Source organism: Aulonocara stuartgranti, assembly GCF_965226115.1.
Source record: "Aulonocara stuartgranti genome assembly, chromosome: 7".
NCBI classification, from domain to species: Eukaryota; Metazoa; Chordata; class Actinopteri; order Cichliformes; family Cichlidae; genus Aulonocara; species Aulonocara stuartgranti.
This window is the reverse complement of record NC_138945.1, coordinates 53,335,335-53,362,294: the sequence shown is the minus strand read 5'-3', so window position 1 is coordinate 53,362,294 and position 26,960 is coordinate 53,335,335. Positions and strand designations below refer to the sequence as shown.

The 26,960-nt window shown below is 39.7% G+C and overlaps 1 long non-coding RNA gene across 1 annotated transcript in view; it reads left to right on the top strand.

Moving 5' to 3' along the window:
• Window positions 1–26,960, top strand: part of LOC309709967 — a 264,832-nt gene that overhangs the window by 230,654 nt on the left and 7,218 nt on the right. Inside the window, exon 2 of the long non-coding RNA XR_014277647.1 lies at window positions 12,708–12,852. This is a non-coding gene — a long non-coding RNA (uncharacterized lncRNA). The remainder of the gene's footprint in view (window positions 1–12,707; window positions 12,853–26,960) is intronic.

Here is a 26,960-nt window from a genome sequence, read left to right as displayed (position 1 = left end):
TGGGTTAAACATGCCTGTGACATTTGAGCGCCTCATAGAAAATACAGAGAAATGCAATATACAGTTCATTGTCATTCAACCTAAAAATACCACAATCTAAGTTTTGGTCCATCTGCATCAGAAAAAGCTGAACAGCTGTGTTACTATTAAGCAGTGCAACTTCTTAACTTCTGCAAGTTTTCAAATATTTAATCTTCATACAGTTACAGTTGATGTGATCTAAAGTGTGCAATGTTTTGTCATTTTAACCAGAAATGTTTAAGATGTAAAGCTTTGATCGTGCTCCTTTTTTGTGTTCTCATCCTAGCCGGATTCAAAGACAATTATTTATTACACATACAAAATATTCCACTTTTACATTTTTCTGTAGTTGCAGGGTTCCAAGATGGATGTATGGCTCAAATTTTTATGCTAAATGCTAAACACAGCACAATTCCCATACCACCAATGTATCAGTATCAGATCAGAGCATCAGAATGAGGAGAATAAAACACAGTAAGCCCAGCGAAGCCTGGAGTAGCATTTGTTTGACCCTATCAATCCTAAAAAAAAAGGTTTGATCCATGCCAACAACAATCCTTTAGAATAGCTTGGGGCAATAATTCATGGTGCATCATACTTCTTATATTGCTCAGCATGTCCTAAATTATTCTGTACAAATTTCAAGGCATAGAACAAAGTGTTATTTGGGTTCACTTGTGTTCCTGTCCCGTGTTTCTGCTTCTGTGTTGTACACAGTGTCCTCTTGGTGTCACTTCAGAGTTAGGACAGCTGGCACAGGACTATTTGTTTCCCTCTGTAACGTCTTTTAATTATGAATAAAATTAGATCTCACAGGGCCGTAGCTTATATGCAGATCCAATTCACACCAGTTTGTCCTTTGGGCTACTGGTACCCTTTTTGCTACATTGTGCAATATGACGAGCCTGCTCCCCTCTATGAAGAAAGAATTAGCATATCTGAAAAACCCATTGCCTGCACAGGTCTTTGACCATTATGTGCATTTGATAATTTTGTTTCTCTCGAAGTGGCTTTTGAAATAGAATTCACAGATACAACTGTACGCTTCTGTATCTCTTTCCCACTCATTTTGCTCAGAGCAGTGGAGCAGAAAATGGGAGTGTGGTGCATGGGATTGTGTTTATGTGCGTATGTGTGTGTGGAAGGGGGGGGTGTACGTACTTGTGCATATTTGGAGTGGGTGTCGTTTAAAAGATGTGAGATTATGTGCATGTGAATTATCTGGTATTTTCTTATGTGGTTCAGGGACATCAGCTCATTTATCAGCGAACAGCCTAATTACATTAATTCAAAAGCCGCGTGGTTTTCAGGTTAAGTGACATTTAAATTTTGCAGTCTGTTTTCGAAAGGTCTTTTTAACGATGTTGCACACGATGGAGAAGGGTGTGTGTGCATGTGTGTGTTCTTGTGCGCGTGCGTTTTTGTGAGGGAGCGAAGCAAAAAGACAGAGGGGGTGTGTGCATAGAGAGGTGAGAGAGAAGGAGGAGGGATGTGAATCCATGATTAATGCAGTATTGCCCTTGTATGTTTCAGAGGAGAGAGGACGGAGGTAAGCCTAACAGCATTAGCATTCTGCTGTACTCCTGGAGTAGTCTGCTGTGCCACTGTACAGATGCTCCATTGCCTTTCCGATTACTTGATATGTGCTTCACAGACACACTTTAGTCTGGATGCGCACTAAACAGACATTTTCCAAAATCAGTTTTAGGCCTATAGTGTACTCATAGATCGCTTTATTCTTTAATACAGTTTTTTATGGTGTGTCCATTCATCTGGTCTCAGCTGTCATCTCTCTTCATAGCTCTCATTCTAATGCTATTATTGAATACATAAACAATAGAGTTTGCTACCTACTGTAATTGGGGAATTGCTTTAATGGTACTGGGAAAGTGAAATATTATTGCCTTCAAGTGACAATGTTCGCCAAGGGCCTGGCTTCAAACTGACTTCAAAACTCATCACATATTTAAATCCCGCCACGCTGCCAAAAACCTTTGGGGTGTTATTTGGAGTAGTGACAGCAGGCACTTCAGGGTTACTGGTATGCAGAGCAAGCCGTTCCTGCACATGGAAGAGCTACTAGCCTGACGGTGCAACTTTTGACATTTCTGGTTCTGTGCTGCATTATAATGTGAAATATGAGCACCAACCTAGCAGAAAACTCCGTCACCAAGTTAACTTTGGTTCTGTACATGCCTGAGCAGGACCAATTCTGTCCAAACTACAGACACAGGCGTCCCAATTTAACATTTTTCTTCTCACGTGTGACACAGATCTGAATGTGAGCAGCAAAAAGCACAAGAGCATTATTTTTCTAGTTTAAGTTGGGTCAGCTTTTGTTAAAACCTCAATGAAACAACTCAGAATGCTTACATTGAGGATGAACCCATGCTTGGAACAATCATTCATCAGCACACAATATATGAAGTATTTAAAGTTTTAAGTGTTTCTGCAGCATTATTTGTTCTCAGGAGCAAAACCATGGTATACAAATTGACTGCTGATCATTTTCAAGACCAAACAATCTTCTGTTAGGAGTGTTTTCCAACCTTTAACATATACGTAGTTTGAAAATGACAAATTATTTCTGTTTCTGTTGCTTGTGTTACTCACTTATGGCAACAGTACCTCAACAGTGTTGAGGTAGTTTTTCAGAAAATGTAATTCATTATGCATTACTCATTAATTTCCTTAAAAGTAATGCAATTCATTATTTTTATTCACTGTACAGAGTACTTTGTTATACTACTCAAGGTCAAGGTCAAGGTAACTTTATTTATACCCAAAGGCAAGGTAAATTTGCTTTACAGAAAAATGACAGCATTACCTTACTGTGGTCGTGAAGCGTACTGTCACGTAATTAAGGTCTAACGATATGAAACTAAGGCTACCATCCAACACACACACACTTTCTTTTCCTTTTTGTATGAACACAGAAATCAAAAACGTAAAGCAAAGTTGAAAACGTGCAGCTTCAGCATCACTCTGGGGTTATTGCTAGCTTTGTGTTAGCATACTTCTGTCCAGATGCTTGCTTGCTAGCTAGAGTGGTGCTAGCATAAAAATGTGGTTTTTATGCACACATTACAACACAGGAAGTAGGGCTGATTGTAGCACTAAGGAAGAAAAGAACATGTTTTTTGGAGTTTTTTCTTTCTATCTGCCTGTCGTGCTGATAACTGCAAAACCTTTGTAATATGAGTAATGACCTTATTGTAACTCTAATGTAATTACTAACTTATTTAGTACGGTAATTTACAGTAATAAAAAGTGCATTTTCTTCTATCTGACAAATGTAATGTGATTGCAGAAGCGTGTTATTTTGGAATGCATTACACAAAACCTCATGACAACAGTAAAAATCAGATGATGGAAAAGGCATTTTTTCATGACAATGCAAGAATTTGCTGTGAAACCATGCGTCTTGGTATGTTGTTTTTACTTTGACATATACTAACCACCAAAACATTGCTACAGTGAGCACCACCCCATCACCCCAGCCCTTTCACACTGAAGAAATTACTTGAGGAATGCAACAAAGCAGACCCCAAACAATTAGCCAGATCCAACCCCAGACCTACTCAGCAAAGAACTCAAACAATCTATTGTCACCTTTGTGATCTGGACATCAAAGGACACCCTCGGAGCTCCTGCATCCATGACCGAGAACTTTAACAGGTAACAAAGGCAGTGATGAGCAGTCAGGTTTGTAGTGTTGTAGCCTTGCACATGCCTATGAGAGGCTGAAGTCTCCTGCTGTATAAAAAGCTACATCAACGTAGAGTCAGCCTCAAAAGATGCACAATAATGAGATATGGATATTGTGGGGGAAAATAGACAGCTCTTGACATTTAATTGCGATGGAAAATTTATCTTTGCATTTACTCAGTCAGTACCTCTCAATGGATCAAACCTAGTATTTCATTAACATCCAGAGGTAAACCATATGTTCACACTGGTCGTGTAGAATTAAGTAATGCTTGGAAGTTAATCACAGGTCTAGGTACTAAAATGGTCAAAATCTCATAGTTCTTATATTTTGCGGTATAAAAATTGTCATCTCGTGTTATTGTGGCTGAAAGAGGCTTGTTTCAGAAACAACGTGAGCATCTCTTTGTGTTGTAGGAACTGCTTGATTTTTGTGCCGGCAGTGGAGGAGCTGTTTAAGAATGTCTTTTTGATCCATAGAGCCGAGATCATCACAGCTGCCATTGTACCAATCGATTCCTGCATTTACCCTCCAGTGCTTGTCGTTGTCCTCGTGTTTCTTCTCCGCTGGGTTAAGGAAATGTTTGCACACATGGCTTGTTCGGGTACTTATTTCTGCTCCTGCCTCAGGTCACATATTGAGCTGAACCTGGCAGTAATGTTTGTTATATTGTCGGTCAGACATTAACTCTGCATTGTCTCCTTGTTACATGCTGTGCCAGAATGATTTTTTTAGCACTTTGACCTAACTATCATTCTTAAAGGACAATCAGTGTGGTATGGTTATTTTGTCTATACTCATCCTTAAGTTTGAATATCACCACAGATCAGTTTCATATTGTTAACTAATGGAGTCTTGGTTAATCAACCAGCTGATATGCCAAATGTATGTTATCACTGATAATGTGTATACACTCATCAGCCACTTCATTATATCATGCTAGTTCTGGGTTGCTTTCCAAGCAATCCTCGGAGATATATTGACATGATAGAATCACAGAGTTGCTGCCAATTTGCTGGCTCCACATTCATGATGTGAATCTCCTGTTTCACCACATCCCAAATGTCCTATATTGGATTGAGATCTGGTGACTGTGAAAGCCATTTGGAGTACATTTGAGAACTCATTGTTCTGCTCAAGAAACCAGCTTGAGATGATTTGAGTTTTGTGACATGGTGTGTTACCCTGCTGAGAGCAGCCATAAAAAGATGGGTACATTGTGGTCATAAAGGCACGGACATGGTCGGCAAATGTACTTAGGTAGGCCGGGACTTTTTAAACAAGGTTTTCGCTAATGGGCCCAAAATGAGCCAAGAAAATATTGCCGACACAATTACACCACCAGCAGCAGCCTGAATTGCTGATACAAGGCAGCATGGAGCCATGTTTTCATTTTGTTTATATTATTCTCACCATATTCTCACCCCACCATATCAATGCTACTATAGAAATGAAGAGTCATCAGACCAGGCAACATTTTCACAATCTTATATTGTCCAGTAAGCATGACAGAACTGGAGCCTCAGTTAGGTTATTAGAAAGGAGTGGCCAGTGTGGTCTTCTGCTGCTGTAGCCCATCTGTTTCAAGGTTGGCATGTTGTGTATTTAGAGATGGTATTTACCATACTTGAGTTATAACAAGTGGTTATTTGAGTTGCTCTTGCCTTCCTATCAGCTCGACGCAGTCTCCTTCAAGCGCCGGCATCAACAAGTCATTTTCACTCGGAGAACTGCAGCTCACTGGATATTTTCTCCTTTTCCAGAACATTCTCTGTAAAATCTAGAGATGGTTGTGTGCATAGTCATCCTAATCTAAGGAGCTTGGAAAGAAAAGCGTCTGGACTTCTTTAAGTTGCTTGAAGACGTTTCACCTCTCATCCGAGAAGCTTCTTCAGTTCTAGGGTCAAATGGTGGAGAGTCCCAGATTTATGCTTTGTGGGCGTAACCCACCGAGAGGGACAAAGGACCTCCTAATGATCCTCTACCTAATCACATGAGCATTTTCACACCTTGGCTCATGTGATTAGGTAGAGCTTAAATCTGGGACCCTAGAACTGAAGAAGCTTCTCGGATGAGAGATGAAACGTCTTCAAGCAACTTAAAGAAGTCCAGACGCTTTTCTTTCCAAGCTCCTTAGACTACAATGACCTGGATGACTGAGAACCTTCACAGACATAGTCATCCTAAGTTCATTGAAAATGTTGGGCAGTATCATTATTTGAGTTAATTAGTCAATAAACCAGTTAATTTGTGATTAGCTATGAAGCAACAAAGTCACTATGTAACTATTATAGGGATAGTATATCTGAAATTATTTTAATAATGAAATGCATACAGATTAGATGAAGTTTAACTTTGTTTGATGGGTGTAAATGTAACCTTAGTATTGTAAAACCTGTTACTTCATTCATTTCAGCAGTTCTGAAACTTTTCTGGCACCATCATAGACTCACATGAGAAACTGGAAAAACCTCAAACTCTACACCTTAAAGGTCTTTTATCAATCTTTAGAAAGGAAAAAAAAGGATCCAGGTTCAATTTTGCTTAAATAATGAAGGTCAACATTTTCACAAGATTCAGTAAAGTCCTGCTTATTAACTTCTGTACACTTCTTATTTTTCACCTGGTTGTCCACACCCTAACCAGAAGGGTTTCGGCATCCTACCATGGGGGGCAAACAGTTTGAGAACCACTGATCCGATCCAACACTGCTGAATAACAGCTGAAGGAACCAGTTTATATCTTCAGATGTTGCAGACAATAGGCACGTAACTGGTGCACCTGATGTCTCGGTAATTTCAGAAATTGTCTGAACTTATGTCATCGGATGGGATTTTCTCATTCATGCTTTCAGGAATCATAAAATCTTCCCATTCTTTGCTATCGATGTCTCTGCAGAGGGTACAAATGTCAGCCTCAGAGGTAACTTTTGTTCACCAAATTCACAAATGTGATACGCATATTTTTAACCTTATTCACATCAGTTACACAGTTTTAATAGTGTTTTTTCTTTACGTGCTGTGAACTAAAAAATGACTTTCATCAGTTAAAATGTAAAAAATCTGCTATTTAAACAGCAAAACCTTATCCACGGATAACCTCAAGTATCACGTCTTCCTTGTATACATAGTATTTCAGTGTAGTTCATTATGCAGGCATATTGTGTTCAGCCACATTTAAATCAGAATCTGTTTTCAGTTAACAACCCACATTCATCTGTTCACATCTTCTACCTTTGATACTATCATCCATATTTATCTGGCATATTTTAGATGTGCATAACACAGTGGTTTGGATGTGCACTGTGGGACTTGTGAACGTTGTTAGCCAAAACAGCTTGCATATGTTAAACTATAGGTAATTTCCATAAGTTATCATTGATTACCATGTAATTGTTAACGTCTTTTAGAAGCATAGTTATTAGTTAAAAATCTTGCTGAATGCTAAATCCATTTTATGTCACTTACAATACTTAAACACTTCTGTTCAAACAATATATAAGTTTTAAAATTTAAGTGAAGTTTGTCTCTAGCTCAGAAGTAGCAAAAGTGTTATTTTTCACAAAAAAAACAAAGCCTTCAGCTCCTGCCTAGTCATGTGTTGGACTGGCTGTCTGAACAGTCGTTGCAGTGGCATCTTTTTCTTTTCTTTCTTTCTGTTTTTCCCTTTTTTTTTTACTGCCCTCTGCTTCACTGCATTGTGGAAACGGATGACAGCACCGATACAAACAATGCTATACAGTTACACACCACAGATTCAAATTTAGAAAACTTTTTCTCCCCCTTTTCACGTTCCGCCTTTAAATATCTTTTGCTGCAGCTTCACCATTTATTGAAACAGACGTAACCTTTGCTTTCCCTCATTGCATATGGTTCCCCTGTGCTTTTGGTGCATCCTAAAATACCTCTAAAAATTGTTTCATGTGTTACTGAAGTAGGGAAAGCAGGCAACCTTTGGGCATGAAATAATTTGAGTCCTGTGGATGTGAGGATATCTTTGTGTTGGAGTTAAAAAATATCAGCAAGCTGAAATGTCATGGGGGTCGTGTCTATTAGTGAATAGATTTTTTTAGGGGGATCAGGACCTGTTGCTGTTTCTAGGAGTGACTTTCATGACTCTTAGCTTTCCCCAGCACCTGGGCCCCAGAGCTGGGTTTCTGTGTTTGATGTAGCTTAATTACTTTAACTGTGCTGTAGAAGTCAAGGTCTCCACCTGTCTCCGGTGCCTGAAGTATAGTTCATTTTGCATCTTTAGCTATCCTTTAAAATTTTAAATGCTCTGCTGAGAAGGTGATTGGCTGCAGACTCCCATCTCTGCAGGACCTGTACACCTCCAGGACACTGGGGCGTGCAGCTCGGATCACAGCTGACCCTTCACATCCTGGACACAGTCTGTTTGACCTGCTCCCCTCAGGCAGGAGGCTCCGGTCCATTCGCACCAGAACCTCTCGCCACAAGAACAGTTTCTTCCCCTCTGCTGTTGGACACATGAACAGTAACCGTATGACTGTTCCCACCACTAACACATGACCCTACGCTGTGTTCACTGCATCATTCCATGTTTGGCACTGATCACCACCTGCACTCATGTATATATCATGTATATATCTATCTATCTACTTAGCACTTTTAATTCTTATTCTCATTTTTATTTTCATGTCTGCACTGAAGCACCGCAGCAATTTCCTAATGTTGTAAACCTGCTCAACATTTGGCAATAAAACCCTTTCTGATTCTGAAACTGATGTCAATTCACTCCTGCTTGGCTTGAATGATAGTCAAGTAGCATCCTTCCTGCCACTTTCATATACATAACTTTTATTTTACAGGAAATTTTCCTCTTTATTTATCCTGCTGTATCTCAAAACATTTTATTCTGAAAGCAGCGTAACAACAACAAACCAAAACATATGATAAAAAAAAAGTATTTTCAGCAACAAGACGAACAAGGAGTGTGTAACAGATGGTTTGACCTTAACAGAGACTTGATCTAAATATCCTCAAGTCAGTCTGATATTACAGAGACAGATAGAGACAGAAATACTGAAACAGACAAAATCTGCAGAAGTGCGGCAAATTTTCTAAAATGCTCACGCAGATAAATTGTCTGGTATTTGCATTTCAGCATGGACGTCCCTGCCAACTATGTGTATGGACACTTGTTCAGGAACCATTAATACTATTTTTCCATAAGCAGGCACATCTTTTACCCAAAATCACCACCTTTTCCAAGTAGTTCCCCCAAACTGTGGCCTCCTAAATATGGACAAAGTTACAGCTTAAACATTTGTCATCCATCCTGCCTTTGTATACAAAGTCCTGCTTCAAACAGGACTGTTTAGTGTCCAGTAGCCGTGGTTAATACGTCAAGGCACTGACACATTGCGTGTCTGTCACTTAGCACTTGATACCCTTAAATGTGACTGTATTGAAGATCTTCTTTGCATTGTTTTTGAAGGGGTACTGATTTAACATCAGCGCTGCTAATGCTGTATTTATACAGGGTTTTTCTTTGTTAAAAATAATGCAGTCTGTATACCTCTGTCCACCCAAATCGTACACAGTGAGTCATGGCAACATATTTCAGGCTAATGTACAAAGAGCAGGTATGTAATTTCAAATATTGCAGCTTTGAATAACTGAAATGCTGTCAGAACCACCTAAAGCATTGCTTTGGACATCATTCTTTGTTACTGCACCTTATGCTCTAAATTATTTTCTGTGCTGTCAAAGTGTTTAATGATAATATGCTGCAGATGATTCATTATCACTGTGGTTTAGAACAGAGTATATAAAATGAGGCTGATATTGCTCAATTCATCTTAACCCATGCATACGCTGTATATGACCGCAGACTGTGTTAAACTGCAGCCACAATCACTAATATAAATTCTCAGCTGTTGAATATTTCCCCTGAGATGTGTATGCAAAGCCAAATAATGTACTCTCTCCTCTGTTGATAATTAGAGACGTTCACCTAATCAGGGTTGTGAGACCACCTACAGTAATGTTAATATATTAAAGTCCCCGATCTTCCCGGTGAGATCTTATTCCTCTGCAGTTCACTGTGTTAGACTTTTAAGACCCAGATCTTCTCAGCGGTAGCTTCTCCAACCCTTATTTTTCAAACATTGTACTATTCTCCTGCTGTGCCCCAGGTTTGAGGCTGTTGTCGTCATTAATTCTGGACACAGCGCAGTGTTGCTGTGACCCATTATAACCCACATCTCCATCTTGGTTCTGTGGTGATGCATTGCTCTATAATTCTCATTAATAATCCCAACTGCAAATAGCATGGTGGTGGGATGAGGCATGGCAAATGCACTACAAAAGGCAAGAAAGCAGTGTTTAGATAAAGCAAAGCAGAAGTAGCTGATGGCAATACTGAATGGAGTATTAAACCACCTGTGTAGGTTAATTACTGTGATGATCCATTAAAGTAGCTATGTCCACTGATGCTCCTGGGAAATGTAGTACTAAACTAACTGGTCATGGTTGTGTATTATTAACTTTCAAGGAGCTAAGACAGACCTGAGGGAGGTTTGTGATATCACAAATATAAGGCAGGCATGTTTCCCTCCCACAGCCTTCGCTGTAGCTGAAATGATAAATATTTTTAAGGAAACAATCTGTTTGTGCTTCCTCAAGTTTTCAGTGTTCAAAATGTAAATTTTACCATTTAAAACATGTCTGAGGAGATCAGTCATCACGTAAAGCTATTATGTTTTCTAGTGGTGAGGAAAAATGTCAAATAATTAATCGATGGGAGATAAACAACATGTAATTTGTGATAGCTGCGAGTCTGTAGCGTTAGTGCAATAATTTATAGCAAACAAAACTGCTGCAATGTCAGGAGAATCTGGGTGTAGTACACAACAGAAGACAGGCAGAAAGATTCAAGGGTTAAGCACAGTTGCTGCCTGGGTAGGACATGCAGGACACGTGACATGCTAGATGTGATTTCTCTAGAATATTACCTGCACTCTACTCACACAGACTTTTTCCTCTGCAGGTTAAAGGCTGTTTAATGTCTCATGTTGGACATTTCAGGTCTCGCATCAACCTCCATCAGATAATGTCTACAAAAGTTGTACAAAAAGGGTGCAGTGCATGTGGAAGAACAAAAAACTGTTAATGAATCATTTACTCTGTCGGTTCACAGAAATTTACATTATTGCGGTGCACTTTTAGAGCTTTCAGCAATACATCGCATGGATTTTCTTAACAACTTGTTGACAGTTTTCTAGTGTCTTTCAGGATGATTTGTAATATTTTACAAAGATGCATATTTGCTGCAAAAAAGCAATGTTTGTGGATCTTTACTGCTAGCGAGCGTTTTTGTAAATTCAATAAGGAAGATCTGATCTCTTCTCTGCCTGCTTTCCTGGGTGGTCTGCTGCTTTTCTGTTCTTTACATGACTACAGCTTTCCCACGCTGTCAATCTCAATACTGACATCATTACTTTAGACTCTCCACCTCCTCCCCATCTCCACCTCAGACACCTCAAGCCTCAGTCTTCATCTTCTCCACCACCAGCAGCTAGACTCTGTGGTGTCCTGTCCTAAATCCTATCACCACTGGGATTCTCTTCTGCCGTGATGGTTCATCGGAGTCTGATCGCTAAATACATAAATTTCACTACCTCAATAAATCACGTTCAATTCTTTGGAGTCTGAAGGCACTACAAGCTCCATCGCCAAAAGTCACGCCATGTGTGTTGTTAATTTGTGTTATTTTTAGACTACACATGCACAGATAATGGCCTGCATTGTCAAAAATTTCATGTAGCCAGTGAGCTGATATTTCTAGTGATTGTTGTTAGCACATACTGTACAGTACAGTGCTTTAGGCTGCTGCTGGATTTCTGATATTCTTCATATCATAATTAGATCTAAACAGCTGAGATGGTCTTATCAAACACGCAGAGCTTGTTCGGTAGTCTTGTTAGTAAATGGAACTGAGGCAAAAAATTGGACTCAGACATGAAGGACATACTCTATTCACTGCACCATTCAACATTGTGCAAAAGTCTTATAGTCTAAATTTTCCTGGGAAAAGGCTTACAAAGCAATTTACGTGCAGCATTTTATTCAAACAAGCAAGCATGGAAATGCTGTATAAAAGACTAAAACAAAGCTTGTACAATTATAACGAGCTTGAAAGTCAATATTTGGTATGACCACCGCTATTCTCCAGCACAGTATGAGCACTCTTTACTTTACTGTGTTTCTCTAAGTAGCCCTAAGCTCTCTAAGCTCTTCTTTGGATGCTGCCTGCCTTTTTGTTGCATTTGCTGTCCAAATGATCCCACACTGCTTCCAAAATTTTGAGTTCTTGGCTGTGGGGAGGCCAGTCCATGACTGATAGGGTCCCATCGTGTGTTTGCGATCGTTGTTATTCTGAAAATAAAGCCGTTGCCAGTTAGATGTTTTCCTGATGGTATTGCATGGTGGATCAAAATCTAACAGCAATGTTCTCAGTTCATAATCCCATCAGTTTTGACAACATCCCCGCCACATTATTGACTGAAGCTGTAGCTCTGAATCAGAACAGAGCCACCTCTGTGTTTTACTGAGTGCTGTTGACTCTCACTGTTGTACCTCACCTGATGAAGGCTCAATCATCCACATGAAGAAATCCCAGAAAGTTGATTCTGTTCATCTGGAGGCAGCTTTTTCAGCTGGAGAAAAGTTTCTAACCTATAAGAGAGGATCCTTTATGAAGATGATAAAAGCCTAGAGAGTCTGATGGAAATATGTTTGCTGAAAATAAAGCTGTAAAACTATTTAATATCCTATTTGTTTTGAGGGTTATCTCTCCCATCTTCCATTTTCTTCTTTTCACTATCTCTGACTGGATCACTTGGAAAGGCTTACCTGTTTGAGCCTACTCACTATTCACTCAAATACAGGGCTGTCAGGCCTAAATGAAGAAAACTTTTTGGTGCTAATCAAGAGCATATGTTGCTTGCCACCAGGGTGACTAGGAACCTCACTGACAAGGCAGTTTGGCACACTACAGAACTCCCAGAATTAACAGTATGTTGAACGGCACTGCCAGGACTCCTTGATGAATCCATCACACTGTCACTGTGATACTCAGAGGATTCCTCATTAATTCAGGTATTTTTTCACACGACCACATTCACTTTAATGGTAAATGGTGAGTCTTTCTATGTAAGTGCTTTCTATCTACCATTCACACACATTCATACTCTGATGGATGTATCAGAGAGAAACTTGGGTTTAGTATTGTGCCCAAGAGCATTTGGCATGCCGAGTGAAGCAGACGGGGAGCGAACCCTCTGATTAGTAGGTGACCTGCTCCACCACCTGATCTACAGCTACCCCATAATTGTGATACTGTTCTCTTGATTGTCTATTGACAGTCACTGAATTGGCTGATTTATTATTAGTAGTATTTTTTTAAAGACTGCTACTATTACTTTTAAATGAGATTTCAGCTATATTTGATTGCTCAGGCCAGCCCCTTCAGGTACTGTTTCTCCATCTGTCAATCTTTCTGATTTGTTGCATGGCAAAAAACGAAAATGCAGCTCACAGTATTGACCATTGCAGATTTATGTCTTAAAATTATTTGTCATTTTTTTAAAACTGTGGGCAGCTAACTGCAGGCAAAAGCAGAAAAACATTTGATATCTTTCTGATTATCACTGATTCTGATGGATGGACAAATGTTACAGGTTGCAGGTGGGCTACAGCTAATTCAGCTAAAACAAACTGCACTAACTTGTTAAAAAATACTGCCTGTGAGGCATGAAGTTAAGGGATTATTCAGACAAGTGTGTCATTTTCATCTGGTCGTTTTTCAACAAAAAAAGGTGACCACTTGTAAAGGAATGTGCTCTAGCTTGATCACATCCATTAACCCTAAACAAGTTGTGTTTACTGCTGTGACCTAATCACCACATGCTAGAAAAGTTTAACATGAAGGGTAAGGGCTGCCTGCTCACTGAGTTTATTAGTGGATCCATATGTCATGAGGCAAATGCAGTAACCCTGGTTCAAATATTCCCTGAGGCCAGTTATTTCCTTCCCCCGGTCTTTCTCCCAGCTTTCCTGGCTTCTCTCTCTCTCTTGGCTGTTATACCTGTCACTTAAGTGTCAACCCAGGGTGGAAACATTAAATTCAAATGTCAGCATACCCAAGATGATGATCCATGTGGAACAGAGGAAAATGAAAGAACAGCATTGCTTTGTATACAAAGTTTTCCACAAGTATAGGATAAGAACAAATATTCAATGTTATTATTTTAGTGTACATGCTTTTTAATATATATACATATGTGTGTGTGTGTGTGTGTGTGTGTGTGTGTGTGTGTGTGTGCGTGCGTGTGTGTGTGTGTGTGTGTGTGTCATCTCTGGTAACACTGAGATTTCATGATTTTTCTTGGGAGTGACCAGCAGGGACAGGATTGAAAATCAGAGGGACAGCTCAGGTTGAGTGGTTTGGAGACAAACCTAGAGAGAAAAGCTTGATGTGGTTTGGACATGTGCAGAGGTGGAGTGCCACAGAAAAGATTCATGGATGTTGTGACGAAGGACATGCAGAGCATTGGTGTGACAGAGGAGGAGGCTGGGGTTAGAGCAAGATGGAGGCAGATGATCTGCTGTGGCCATCCCTAAAGGGAGCGGACAGAAGAAGGAGACCATCTCCGGTAACACCGACAGGACTGCTAAAAGTAAACATCCCCAAAAACTAATAAAGAACTGTACAGAGCTGGTAATGTTACACTAAAATCTGATATCTGAGAGAAGCAAGCCAGGTCACTGTGCTGTTGCTCTTATGTTCTCATCTTGGAGAGCCCAAAATATGACACCACTCTCCAAACCATCTAAATATGCCTCAGTTCATTCCCACCAATTTAGGTGTTTAGAGGTCAAGTGTGTTTGGTTCTTTTGTATTTATTTGTATTTTCAGTAAAATGCAAATTCTCCGCTGTTTACATTTTTCATAACGTTTAGATGGATTGTTGCTGTTTTATACGATCCTCGGTCTATCACGAGAACCAAAAAAAGACAGATTTGTGGGATTTATGAGTATGGATTTAAACTCCAACTTGCAGAAATGGATTTTTTTTTTTTACATCTAGTTTTGAAATGTTAAACTGTTGGAAGGCGCTCCTTTAGTTGTCCATAAAGATTAACTACTCAAGTGCAGACATCTGGGGAGACTTCCTCAGCAACTGTGATGCTTATGACTCTGCCTGCACACAGCAAACACTTGATGGCTTAAAAGGAGAGTTTGTGAAGTGCCACTTAATATACTGATCATCACCTACTGTAAGTGTGAAAGTCCAGGCATGTCGCTCCATCTGTTAAGAAGAAGCAGTGATTATTAGCTCGCGTTAGGGTTGTTGTCACTGCTAGAGCTGGCCAAAAAGCAATGTGTTCAAAGATTAACCTTAAAGCTTGGAAGATTTGTGCCAATGTATGAGAGGGGGAGGGGGTCAGAGTACTGCATGTATTATTCAAAAACACTTATTTAATCATCAAAAAGAAAGAAAGAAATGCATTATTGACCAGTTGCTCCTCAAATAACTATGACTTTATTTGTTTGAAAGCACCGGATAGCAGTGGTAAGAATCGGATAACAAGCAAGGGCGCCGATGCAGTCTCCTCGTCTGTCTCTGATCCTCCTGACTTTCTCATCCCGAGAGTATAACCGTCATCTGTGGGCTAAGATCAGTGTCTTAGCTGAGAAGATCTTCTTTCCTCATATGCAAGCTATGCAAGTGTTTTATTTTGTGGGTACAGTCACAGGACGATCACGAATGGTGACAACCACGTATTTAATGATTGGTTGTTTTTTTTTTCTTCTATGGAAGATCAGAAAGACGTGCTCTATTCACACTAAGTTTTCTATAAAGATAATTTTGCATTTCTGCCACATTGGTTCTGTTAGACTGGACAAAAGTTGCACAGTTTTTGTTCAGTGTAATTTTGCAGAAATATTTCAATGATTTTTTTTTCCTGTGGATGGCTGAAGGAGAATAGAACAGTCTGGCAGACTGTGGCATAACACTCTTTCTTATTTACATAATATGTCAAATTCACTGGAGAAGCAATGATATTAGAGTCCACTGGTGCTTTTGCAGCTTTTAGTTAAATGTTGGGGGGGGGGGGGGGGTTCTTGCTTCTCCATCACAGCAAGAAAATTTTTTCTCACTTAACATAGTGAGATTACATATCCACTATGACAGAAAATAATACACAATCGACATAATCTTCCCTTTGCCTGGAACAGTGAGGAAAGAGATGAGCAGGTAGCTGATAGTGAAATAAATATATAAATTTCAGAATCAATTTTCCTCAAAAGTGTATGTCACAGAGTTCATCAAGCGCCATCTCTGACCTTAGAACTTGAGGCGAGTGAGCGCACCTACATGAATGAATGTGACAATTACGTTCAGGCTGAACTGCGCTTGCTGTTCAGCCTGAACGTGTTTACATTCCTGATGCCTCCCATTCATCACGTGAAAAGAAGACTATTTTTTAAGCGCTAAGCATCACTATGAATGAATTATGCGATCGTTTTATAGCTGAACGTGGCAGAAGTCCTTTTTGATTTGCACTCCAAAGATAAAGAGGTGTGTAATTCAGCAGTGCTTTTGCTTATTTTATCCATTTTATTTTTTAGACCTAGTCAGCCTCGTTGATTTGTATTGAATCTGGCAGAGATGCAAAACTCTTTATTATCTGCTTTGACTGGCTAAGAGCCTCAATAAGTGGATTGCATACATGTACAGATAGTAGTGCTATAATACGTAGATATGTAGATTAACTGAAATGTCATCTTTCCAACTTTCTTAGATTTTGCAGGTATTATGGGGATTACTGAAACATGCTGCAGAACATAACCATTCAGAAAGCGATGATAGCGCAACCATCAAATGGTCTCTGGCAAATCCTGCAGAGACCATATGTCAAGCAGTATCTTTGAAAGAGTTACAGCTGGGTATTTTCCTCGCACGTTCACATTTTCCTTCAGTACTGATGGCTATAAAAAAATAAATAAGAATAAAACTGGGCTAGTCTCTTGGCGCTAGGGGTTCCAGAAATACCTGCAGGTGATAACTAGCTGAGACTTTGTAGCAGGTGTCCTGTCACCTTCACCATTATCATAGCTGTGGGTGGAGGTGGTAATTAACTGTTGTTTGCCTTTTTTTAGAATGTTGCCATGACAGCTCTCCCTGTCTCTCTCTCTTTTCACCACTATTTTCTCAATAACTGTCACCTACTTCCAAATGTCTCTGCTTCTACATTTTTACCCTCTAGCTATGTGCCATTACACTTGTTCCTCGTTGTTACATATTTTTTTAAAATAGAAAGTCTGCACAATGCAGTTAAAATAGAATCATCTCATCTTACAAATGTGTGTGCATGTGTTTGTGTTTTCTTCAAATAAGGATGGTTTTGATGGGCTGACAATGTCATCCATCACGGTCAGGTCAGTTCATGCACTCTGCCCAGTGGGTGGTGGCCTGCAGGTAACAACAGCTGCAGCACAGTGTCTCAGTTGTCATCGGGGTACCGAACATCAGTGCGACAAGCCCTGCCCATGTCAGCCTGTTGTAATTCAATGGGCACACACGTAAAAACATCCCTGTTCTTGTTGTGCTCTGAGCCCTTTAAAGCCTGTTCTTTGATCGATGTTGATATCCAGGCATGTGGGTTTTAAATTACAGTCTTGCAAAAGAAGAGAAGATTTTTTTATAGTTGGGTTTATTTATAACAGTTTGAAATGATTAGTAATTATTTGTTAGCTGAGAGACAAATGCTTAAAGGGGAACTATTAGAGTCATTTCTGGCTCCATATTTTTATTCTTGAACTCATCACAGGTCATCACAGCGGGCGGCTCCGCATATCGGATTTGGCTGATTTTTTACGCCCGCTGCCCTTCATGACACAACCCCCAAGGGATTGGTGTCTCCTCCGGGGGGCTTTCACTTGTCCTTGTTTATCTTACCTACTGAGCTTGTACTCGTGCAGCCCTTCAGTCCATCCACAGTCCAAAACAAGTCGTTTTAGCTCCATTCTCTTGAAGCCAATTTTCTTCTGACTGGCTGCACCTTGCAGGCAGTAGATTTGAAGAGCATAAGGGAGGGCTTGCTGTGTTGACAGCTAGAGCTGTGTGCCTGACATGACTATATGAAGTATATCTGCTCTCACTGACATGATTCAGAGCCAAGAAGAAAAAAAAATGGAGAGGTCTGACTCCCGATCTTTTCCTCACTGGGATTACTTGCACATATGCTGCCCACAGGATTTGAAACTTTTACCATGTTTAACATGACCATCCTCCATTGTTACAGTGCAAAGATGACAGAAAATACTGAAAAGCATATCAGATCTCTTCGAATTCTCAGAGTTTCTGCAGAAATCCTCGTAATTTTTACGGTCCACAAAGCTATTCTTGCGACCTTTTTCTTTTTAGCTCTTCCTCTTGTCTCATTCAAATGCACTTACTGCAAGTTGCTTTGGGCAAACGTAATTGTCCCGGGAATGTAATGTTAAGGTTCAGCCATGTATTGTGCTCAGAGGGAAATGGAACACTTAGAAATGATTCTCAAATAATCTGTAATCTACTGTACCCGTGGATTTGTTTTTTCTGTGGAAAGATGATTCCGTGTTGCTGCTGTTGGCTTCGAGGTTTCCTGCTCTGTGTGGATTTAGTCATATGCATCTTACAGCGAATAAGCATGTGGTACTACCTCTGCTTGTGCTTGTCTCCCTTCTGTAGCACTATAGCTAGATGCTGAAATTCCACTGTCTTAATGCGGGGATGAGGATGAAAAACGGGTGTATAGAGAGTGCAGGTGGGATGATGGGGTGACATTACTCTGTAATTTAGTGAGTGAGTAGCCCCGTGAACACCAGGCTGCGGCACACAAAAATGAACTCACTTCATATCGTTATGTATTAAACTCCTATTAGGTCAGTCCCAAATCATTCCGGCCCACTTCAACCCCTGACTGTGCTACCTCCCTTACTACAGATGAGTTTTTTTGTGATGACAGTTTGTCATTCAGAGTCAGTCACTGGTGAGTGAGCACCATCATAGCCATGATGGACAGGTCCCTTCGAGGGGACCCTTTCCCCCAAAGGAGCAGAAGCTCAGACTTGTCCAGGTCGAGTTTTCAGGCAGTCCATCTCAATCTGCTCTCAGATGTCAGCCAGGCAGGCATCAATCTGCATGGAGTGTAGCGTATCTGGGAGCAGATAGGTCAAGGAATATGAGGACAGAAGAGTCTGTAGCGGAATGAAGCTCTCGTGCTACTGCGAGGATAGGCAAACTAAACTGGTGGGGATCTAAGAGGTAAGCAATTCTGTTTTGGCCATTTGTGGGTCCAGTGTGTGTTGACAGTGTGATAGTGATAGCGGCAAATTTGACAGGAGTAGAAAAACCAGACAGGTTTTGATAGGGTTGGTCCAAAAGGAGAGAAGGTTGGAGGTGACAGACTAGTGGAGGATAGATAAATGGTAGCAGGTGGGAGCAACTGGAAGTCTAAATAGGAGGCGGGGTATAAGATTGGATTATTTTAAATGGAATTAGATTGTCCAGGTGTTACTGAATGAGCACGTTGTTACCAGTACAAATTGTCACATTAAAAATTATGTCTAACCTCTCTAGTTCAGTGACAAATGAAGTAATAACATGAAAATAGTGTCACGGTGAAATATTTGTTATTTAAAAACCAGGATAACAGATATTAATATTGTGACTGAAAATACTAGTGCAGCATCATCAAAAGGTGAGTATTAGTTGAAGAAGGAGATGATGCTTGAGTAATGATATCTCAGGTCTGCGAAAGCTCTCCTGTGCATCTGCTTGAACACTGGTGATGGAGAACAAAGGCGATAAAGAGCAGACATGCCAGCATTAACATGCTACTGTAAATCACTCAGGCTTTGGGGGCCTATTTTGTAGATTGCTTGCAAGGCTCAAGCGCTTGTTATCTGTACATGTTTTCACCATCAGAGAGTAAAAGGTTATATCTTCTGTATTTCATCTTCAGCTGGTTGATTGAACTTGATTTGATCCTGTATTCTTCTGTGCTGAAATTGATCTACCACAATGATGTCTAAAGTGTGCTGTGTTAAATCTAGCAGACCATAACTCAGACAGCACTGTAGCACATTTTAATGGTTTTACTGCTGGGAGTGTGCGAATGAGGATGATCTGTTTGGTTGTTAAGGATGTTTTACTGAATTAGACACACAGCCCCTGTGGAAATGCAAAATAGCTGTTTTCAAATCATGCAGACTCTTAATTCTAAATCTCTAAAGCAGGGGAGTCAAAAAAGTCAGTCAAAATTGGCCTGTAAAGACTCCAATCCAGCTAACTGAATGGCTTTAGAAAATGTGAAGGGGCGCATACATTTTGGACTTTCAGCTTTTGCTCCTCTATCATGGTCATTCAAAGAATCCTTTCTTTTATTTACCACAGCAGCATGTCTCTATCATGTAGAAAAACTGAGACGTACTGTTGATTTTGCATTTCTTATCTTAAGATATCTCTGGGATAAGATGTGTAGTTAAACTCTTTTACACTGACAGGAGGGAACGTTTGACTGCTCCAGCCCTCTTAAGATCAAAGTGGGCTGCATGTGGCTCATGATGTAAAATGAGTTTGACATCCTGCTCTAAAGAGACACGTATGTTTGCAGGAGCGCTACTAAAACTGACAGTAAATTTCATTCTCGTGATTCCCGCCAGACATCCGCGAGAAGCCGATATTCTGCAACAGCATTGATTTTTTTTTTCTTTCTTTTTTTTTTTTGTACGGTCTCAAATTACAAACTTCAGCTGGTGTTTTTGGAAATCTTTGTTGAATGTACTATATACACTTGATGGACAGACCCGATATCAAGGATTTAGCCATACCAGCGGGCTTAGAGCAGCAGCTTATTAGGTTTTCATTAATGTCTCCAAAGATTCAATAAAAGATAAAGCATCCAGATCTGAAGCAGTGCTTGCCCCTCTTCTTCTGTGTCCTTGGCACAGACTAATTCTCACTCATGCTGGCATATTTATGGTGTGAAGCACAGGTTGACTGCCAGGTTAAAAGATTTACTTTTGAATTTAAGAGGATGTTTGGAGTGAGGGGGGCTTGAAAGAAAGTTCATATTATGTGGTTGGGAAATAGGCCTGTATATATTGTGAGGCTATAAATTTACCAGTCTTCAGATATTTTTACTACACTGTTTACACCGTGACAGCTGTCACTTTTATAAAGGTAGCTTCGGATGCAGAAGGTCTTTGTGCACTATGTTCTAAAGTACTGAGGGCAGCAGCTTTATGGCAGTATTCGATTTTTCAGCCATTCTATGAACTCAAGGAATGTCACAATTGATCTGCCTGCCAGCCTGTCCAGAATAAAATCTCTATTTATTGGACGTACTGCTGAAATTTGTCATTTCTACGATATAAATCTGGATGTTTTTTGACAATGCCTCGATTTTTCAACCAAAGCTTTCAAGTACAGTTAATCTTTGCATATTTTATGGGTTTGTTGGATTGCCAAAAGTTATTTATTTTACTTATGCACAGTTTTCAGGTCAGAATTGATCTAACATCTATCTTAGGTCCATTGATGAAATTCCCTTTTGCTGTAACTGGTGTTAAGTAAGTAAGTAAGTAAGTAAAGTTTATTTATATAGCACCTTTCACAGACATGTGTCACAAAGTGCTTTACAAGAAAGGTAGGAAAACACAATACCGTCATAAAAACATCATAAAAACCCCGGTCTAATTAAAAGCTTTTTGACATAAAAATGTCTTTAGCTGCGTTTTGAAGGCAGAAATAGAGGAAGTGCATTCCAAACAGCTTGGAAAGATCGGTCCCCTCGAGTTCTGAAAAGAGTGTGGGGGACCACTAAAAGGTTTGGATTCGCTGACCTCAGGTTACGAGAAGAGGTACGTGTACAAATCAAATCAGCAATATAGGGAGGGGCCTGTCCCCGTAATGCTCTAAAGGTTAAAACTAAAATTTTAAAATGGAACCTAAATCTGATTGGTAGCCAGTGTAGCGACATTAAAACAGGGGTCATATGAGCTCCCTTGTTCGAGCGGGTCAGTAGCTTCGCTGCAGAGTTTTGAACAACCTGTAGACGAGCTAGCCCTTTCTTGTTTAGACAAGTAAACAGACTGTTACGGTAGTCGAGTGTTGTAGAGACAAAAGCATGGATTATCATCTCAAGTTCACTTGTTGACATGATAGATCTAAGTTTTGAAAAGTTCCTCAAGTGAAAAAAGCAGATTCTTACTATCTGATTTAAATTTCCCTCCAAAGAAAAAGCTTAATCAAAAATAGCATTTAGATTTCTAAGGTTATGCTTCTGTGAGGAACCTAAATCACCCAGTCACTGTTTAATATCAGACATTGCACTGTCTGGTGCAATAATCAAAGTTTCTGAACTTTGATCTTATGAACTTCAGAAGGCTTAAATGAGTAGTATAGCTGAATATCGTCAGCAAAAAGATGATAAGATACATCAGGAAACTACAGTATTATCTAGCCTAAAGGAAGGATGTATATTGAAAACAGAATAGGTCCCAGCACGGAGCCCTGAGGAGCTCCCCACAGCAGCTATGTAGATTTTGACATAATCTGGTTTGCAGATACACTAAAACTCCTTTCAGATATGTAGGATGAAAACCAGTCTAGAACAGAGCCAGACATCCGAACCAGGTCTCTCAGTCTGTTTATCAGGATGGTATGATTAACTGTGTCAAAGAAAGAGGTAAGGTCTAACAAGACTAGGACTGTGATGATAAGCTGGTGTTAGTAGGCCAAAGGGCTAAGCACACAAGATGAACAGTTGTTTCCATCATTCTTTGTCATTATACGCATGATCTGCTGCCTCACAGACCTGCTACCGCTGCTGAAGACTTACAATATGCTGACAGGCTGCAGGGTCCTGTGTTCGAGTCTTGCTTCCTGTTCACCCTCTATTCTCCAATCAAAAAAAGGTTGATATATTCCTTTAAATACTGTATAGGAATACTTAAAATGACATGTACTTTAACAGAGGCTTTGGTCTACAATGAACCCCCCTGCTTTGTGCAAAGGCATTGTCATTGCCTGTCTATGGAAGCATACAAACACCACTACACACAGTCATTAGCGCTGAAATTCTCCTTTTAATTCATATGTAAATTGCTGGAGCCTGATTAAGTCAGGATTAAGATAATGAAATTAAACAGCAAAGGTTCAGAGATGGTAAAAAGGTTTTGAGAAGAGTGTGTAAGGCACCTGTGGGAGTTTAGTAACAACAATGTCTGGATGTCTCAGAGCAGCAGTGTTGTTAACCTGTATTGTTACCCTTCTCTGCGGCTTCCTGGGCTTTTGTTTGGGATATTTAGTATCGTTATGTAGTGTAACACAATAAAGGACCCACGCGCACAGGGTTGTAGGTTGAGTATTATTATTTTCAGAGTGTCTTTGCGGCAGCTTTCAGCTCACCTCCCCTTCTGTTTCACGGTGCACACAGTTTTGTCTTCTTATTCCAGCGACATATTCAAATGGAGAGACATGATCAAATGATGGAGGTCAGATGTGTGAGTCAGCCTCCCCTGACACCACACCCTGAACTCACTGCTCCACCCCTCCAGCTGAGCCACAAACCACACCCCACAACATGCTGATTAAAATGATTTCCTTCACAGATTCATAGTCAAATTAATCTCTCTCTTACTCTCACTTATTAGCAGTGCATCAGATGGTAGCTTATGTATTAGTTAATGAGTCACTCACACTTGAATTTATTTAAATTATTGCTAACATATGTCGAAATACAATATATAAGTCAATTACTGAGCTTCAAAGTCAATACTTGGTATGAACACAGCCTGAACTCTCTTACGTTTCTTTAAGTAGTCTTCTTGAAGGACATCCAAAGCTCCACTTTGCCTTTTTTTTTCTGTTCTCTGTCAAGATGATCCCACACTGCTTCAATAATATTAAGGTCCAGGCTCTGGGCTCTGGGGAGGCCAGTCCATGCCTAATAGTACCAGTATTCAGTTGTGCGTTTGGGTTCATTGTCATGCTGGAAAATTAAGCTATTGCCAGTGTGGCGTGATCCACATGGTATTGCATAACAGATGAAAATCTGACAGCATTTTTTTCCACTCATACTTCTATCAGTTTTAACAAATCTGCTTCTCACAAAGGCTCCTGAGCAAATAAGAGGGCAATAACATTATGTTGAGGTAGTAGTGATTTAATTTAATAAAAGCATTTTTTTAATCCACCTAAACATATGAGAACAATCAATGAATTATATTTCCCAGTGAGACCACATTCTACCAGTATTTTATGGCACCTTATAGAAAAACTATTTATTAAGCATCCATTCACTCTCAGTGAACCCACTGGAACATAATGTGAGCAGAGTCTGATGCCTGACTCCATACGTCTCTCTTTCATGTCTTGAAGTCTCATTAGCTGCGTGCTCTAGGGCTATTGATCTCGAACAGACGTTAATTACATTATCAAAGCTCGAGTTCTATCCTTCGTTATAGTAAACACAGGAAATGAGCATATGAGGCTGGTTTTAGTCATGTACTGACTCGGGCCTCTAAGTGAACCTCCAGTTTCACTGCTTGAATAATATTAATCAATTAATATACGAGCAGCAATAAAAGCTCCTTGTATCTTGTTTAATATTTTCCTGTGAGAGATGCCTTTTGCTTTCTAGCTTCCTCTCTCTTACTTCCTTTACATTTGCAGTGAACTAACAGTATTTTTTCTTGATTGTTAGTTTTTGAGAATGAATCACTGCACCACTTCCTGTCCCAGTCCCAAGATCCACGCTCATTCTGTGGGTTATTATTATATGTTGAATACAACACATAACAGGCAGTAAGCTGATTGGTATCACTTCTAAATACATTACCACTGAGTAGACTGATCATAAATGTCATCTGTGACAATTAAAGATTAATGGATTCAACAATCATACATCGTTAATGATACTTTAAATAGAATATCTACATTGTGTTACTGTGTTCCAGCAGCGTATTGGACCTAATGCAAGTTTTTCTTAGTTAAAGGCTAATTCATCAGTACAAAAGCTCTTTTCCCGTCCTGTTAGCACAGCTGATAAAAGGAGTAATGAATCTGGCTAGCTGGATGCCCGGAAGCATTACCCTGGTACAAATGTCTCAAAGTGGGGGAAAAAAGGCTTGTTTTAAAACTGTCAGAACACTCTCGGGGTTAAGAAATGCAGGCTACTTTATCAAGGACATTTCCAAATTTCGTACAAACATTATATACTACTCTATTCACAGAACACCACAAAATGGGAAAATGGGTCTAACCTTAATGGAAGAAATGATGTCTTCTCTGGTTGAGAAGCAGTTGCCTCACATGACTTCAGCTGGCAGCTTTGTTAAACGGTACCTGCAAACCATCAGGATGTAGGCCTTCTCGCTGTAGTAGGACATAAAAAGAGTTGGAGTGACCCATGAAGCGAGGGATTAAGATAAACACAAGAAGACAAAGATAAAGAAGAAAAAGATATTAACAGCAGACAAATTAGATTCTAGATGCTTGGATCAAAATTAAGGACATCTATGAACAGACAAAGACATGCTAGAGGAGTGCTTGAAGTCTTTTTGTTGGGAAGTCTAGATATTTACTGAATTATCCTGATATTTTGACCTGTACTGTAGTGGATCACAGTTGTTTTGGTGATTCTTTGAGTTTTTATGTCTCCTGATAGATTTTAACAACACTCACTAGATGAAGTGACGCAAAAATGACACATTCTAACAACTGTCCTCAGGTTTTCATGATGTTGACATTTTACTTTGTACCATAAGCAGCTTAAATTATATATTAATTAACAAAATTAATGTTTTAATTTTTCATTGCCCTTCTCATTCTCTGATCATTTCAGCCCCAGTTTACTTGGTTTTTAAAAGGTTCTGTAACCCAATTGTGACACAACTTTTTTTTCATACTCCAAACTCAGTCACGCAGAAAGTGTGCGTTGTTAACATTAACAGCTATCGCACATAATCCAGGGCAGCAGCTACTCTTTGAGCATTAGTGTAGATTAGTCTGAAACAGCGGCTTCTCTGGAGCAATGTTCAACTCGTGTGATTTCTGTCCTTTCAGCTGTTCTGTTGTTCAGCTGTCAGAGCAAAGTGCAAATTCTATCAGCAGGAGTTTATTCAATCCAGTTTTCCCCAGCCTGAAACCTGTGGACCGAGAAAATGGAACGATTTTCCCCCCTTTCACAGTGTTCACGCACCATCCAATTAGAGCGCCGAAACACAAGGGACAGCGCAATAGGCAGGCAGAAATGTGGGCAGTGTTAAAGGACAAAAGAATGGTAGTACGGCAGGTCATAGAATATTATTAGAGAAGGAAGGACACACAAAGAGGCGCAGAAGTGGTGTCCTTGAATGCCAATTATGTGCTTGTATATGAAAATTAATTGAATACATTAACAAATGAAAGTTCACTCTGTAAGTACATGTGTTTTCTATGTGGTGCAAAAACTGAGTATTTTAGAGCTAGGACCAATATATTGCCCAAGATTTTCTTTTGGTTACTAAATCAGATATAAATGTTCAACTGCTCATTATTGCAAATATCCAATTAGCCAATCACATCTCACAACCAGCTCTAGTGTTTACAGAAAATGGTCCAAAAAAGGGAGTAAAATCTCCAGTGAAAGACAGGTCTCTGGGTGAACATGTCTGGTTGATGACCTGATAGGAAAAGACCTATAACTGAAAAAAACGATTACTCAAACTAAACTAAACAACCAAGGTATGCGGAAGAGCATCTGTGAACACACACCACGATAAACATCGAAGCAGAAGACCACACAGGTACACTGCTGTGAGCTAAGAACAGGAAACAGACTACAATTCCCATGGTTTTACTACAACTCAGCAACAGAAGAGGCCTTCCAGCTGTTCTGTTTTTCAGCTGTAATAGCTAATTCTATCAGTTCAATTCAGTTTTATTTACAGAGGCTTATATCACGGCTGTGTGTGTCGAGATGGGCCAAAATCTCTGAGGAATGTTTGAGACTTTAAATAGTAAAAACACTCAAATATCTTTTAAATCGATGTTTTCTTTCAACTGCATTAGGATTGATTTTAAAAGTCCAAGCTGTCTTATAATTTAATTATATACACTTAAATCTATAGATCAAGTTCCAAATCTCTGACATGAATAAAAATGATT